General features: G+C 49.0%; 1 pseudogene; it reads left to right on the top strand.

Moving 5' to 3' along the window:
* Positions 1-2,062: 2,062 nt before the first annotated feature.
* On the top strand, positions 2,063-2,222 carry LOC130290035 (U2 spliceosomal RNA; annotated as a pseudogene).
* The last annotated feature ends 947 nt before the right edge of the window (positions 2,223-3,169 follow it).

Genomic DNA, 3,169 nt, shown 5'->3' with positions numbered 1-3,169 from the left:
GCAAGCAGTTCTGATCTTGCTATGCAGCCCTAACAATTCTAGTTACACCCATTTGGTCCCATATGGTTTCTCCCATTGACAACTACACATTCTGGTTATTGGGACATATGGTGACAATGGAGTTCTGTTAGGATCCTGTGTCTTTAAGAGACCCTGCAGGTCTCTTAAAATAGCAGTATTCGGAGGCCTAGTCAGATTTTTGCAAGAACACACACGTAGATTTTCCATAACAGGGAAGACTCAATATGCAATGTTTAACTCCAACTAGAAGTCTTGAGAACTGACTGGGAATGTATACCAAGCCTACGGTGTCCATTTTAGGACATAGTCAGTTGTCAGCTGTAACTTCGTCCCGTGTCAGGCGAAACAGCATCCCACCTCCTCCTTCACACCAATCGCCGTCATCCATCAGCAACAACTCCCTCCTCCCTCTTCCGAAACTCCCTCGTCCAAAACTCATCCCTCCGACGATTCTTCCTCAGACGAAACTTCCTGCCGCATAGCAGAGCCGAAGCTGCACAGCATGTACAGGAGAGTCGAAACTGAAACTTGCACTTGTACTGCAAACACTACATGTTCTACAGAGTCTGTATAGCAGAGACAATACTGAATAGCATGTATAGCAGGACCCCTATAGCAGAGAGCCGACACTGATTCGGCTCTGCTATACGGACGGAGGTTTTTTGTCTGAGGGATGAAAGAGTTTTGGATGACGTAGGAGGGAGTTGTGACTGATGACTGACTGGATATTGGTCTGAGGGAGGAGGCGGGATGCTGTTTTGCCCAAAGCTGGACGAAGATACAGCTGACGACTGACGATGTCCTAAAATGGATGCCGTACAAGCCAGAAATCTCTCCAGACAGAGATAATTTAAAAAATGTTTAGAGCCGAGGAACTTGCTTTCGAATCACCCAAAGTGCAAACATGTTACACTAAACAATAGTGCACAAAGGATGCGGTCTATCACAAGCCCTTCTCCGACAGGAGAGAGGTCCCCCAACAAACCTTACCCTTCGCCTCCAGACCAAAGGGTGCCTGCGAGGTCCCAGGTTCGATGTCCCTTTTCGCCAAAGCTACTAAGGGACCACAAATGCTCCCGGCATCCCCCTTAGCGTTAGCCAAGGTATCTGCCCGCAGGAGTACCTGTTTTTTTTTGTTGCAGGAAGTTGTGGAACCTAATGGCCACACATACCTCCCCTAGACCACTAGGAGGGACACCCAGAAGGGTTACCGCATCCTAACAATCCTGTGGACACACAACATACAAAAAGTGACACAGTGAACAAAAAGACATAAGTAAGTGTGTGCAGGTATACTGCCAGGACATCCGGCCAGATCTATAAAAATGTCTCTGATCTTAGCCAGAAGGCAGTGAATCAAGAGGTGAGTATCACTAAGGTGAAGAGATCATGGTGCCAGTGCTTCAACTCAGTGAGCTTCAGCAGCTCGGGGTCACCATTCCCCGAGACACTAAAAGTACCTCGGCTCTAGACCCTCTAGGCGAGACCCAGAGGAAACAGGTCACATCAAGGCGGCCGTAGAGCTGGGTGGGCACCAGCCCCAGAACACCTGTTCCTCCATGCAGCCATCCATTCCTACCAGTGGGCTGCCTGATAAGAACAGATACTACACTTAATCTCAGCAAAAAGGACAAGAAGCAACAGCCATCTGCAGACAGCTGTTTCAGGTCTGATTTCCCAAGTGCTGGTTAGTGGGAGGCCTATCACTGTGGGACTAAAGAGGTAATGTTTCTCCTTAAGGAGAGTGTCATCAAGACATGTGGAGACTTATAGACCATTCACGCTCTACTGGGAACTCTAGGAATAAAAGATATGCAAAGCAGTTCTCACAACTTTTTCCATGTGGGTTTCCCTTTATAAGTCAGAGAACTGCTTTGCATATCCTTTCTTCCCAGAATTCCCAATGGAGCTCAAATGACATTTAAGTCAATGCATGTCTCAGATACCCATGAAAGTGCCAGCAAAAGTACCCACATATAATAAAAACCACACTTTCACATTACTGAGGAAAAGAGTGATATGTTGTGCAATCCTACTAGCCATCGCTTTTCGGCCTTTTGGCTAAGATCAAGTGTAGTATCTGTTCTTATCAGTTTTCATGCTGGTGGGGATGGGTGCTGCATGGAGGATGCAGGTGTACCAGGGCTTTCCGGGGCTGGTTCTGAGGAATCAGCTCGACGGCTGCCCCGATGTGACCTGTTCCCTCCGGGTCTCGCCATGAGGCTGGGAGGGTCTAGAGCCGAGGTACTTTTGTGCCTCGGGGAGTGGTGACCCCGAGGTGCCGAAACTCACTGGGAGGATAGGCTCACTGAGTTGAAGCACGGGCACCATAATCTCTTCACCTTGTGGCACTCACCTCTTGATTCCCGGCCTTCTGGCTAGGATCAGAGAAATTTTTATAGATCCGGCCGGATGTCATGGCAGTATATCTGCACACATTCACTTATTTCTTTCTTTTTGTGTCACTTTTTGCGTGTTGTGTGTTCACAGGATTTGTCAGGATGCGGTAGCCCTTCTGGGTGTCCCTCCTGGCGGTCTAGGGGAGGTGTGTGTGGCCATTAGGTTCCGCACCTCCCTGCAAACACCCCGGGTACTCCTGCTTTGGCAGGGTACCTACCGTTATCGGCTCTGCGGGCAGATACCTTGGCTAACGCAAGGGGGATGCCGGGAGCATTTGTGGTCCCCTAGTAGCTTCGGCGAAAAGGGACATCGAACCTGGAACCTCGCAGGTACCTTCTGGTCTGGAGGCGAAGGGTAAGGTTTGTTGGGAGGCCTCTCTCCTATCGGAGAAGGGCTTGCGATAGACCGCATCCTTTGTGCACGTTTTTTTTAGTGTAACACGTTTGCACTTTTTCTTGCACTTTGGGTGAATCGAGAGCACGTTCCTCGGCTTTAGATAAAAAAAAAAAAAAATCCTACTAGCCATTTGGACCCCTCTCCTTCTCCCATGTCTCCCTGAAGATACAGCCCAGCAGTTTGGCCCTGTGATCTGCCCCCTCCCCACCCCCACATAGTCGCCCACACCCCTACCCTGATCACAGATTGTATTGTTTTGTTGTTCGATCTCTTGTGCCTTTCTATTACAGGATTGAGCGGAGTGTTAGAGTAGCATGGTGTGCGATGTATAGCTTAGGGAACCTTTGCTGTG

The sequence above is a fragment of the Hyla sarda genome, chromosome 8 (assembly GCF_029499605.1).
Source record: "Hyla sarda isolate aHylSar1 chromosome 8, aHylSar1.hap1, whole genome shotgun sequence".
NCBI classification, from domain to species: Eukaryota; Metazoa; Chordata; class Amphibia; order Anura; family Hylidae; genus Hyla; species Hyla sarda.
This window is presented reverse-complemented; position numbering and strand designations above follow the sequence as displayed.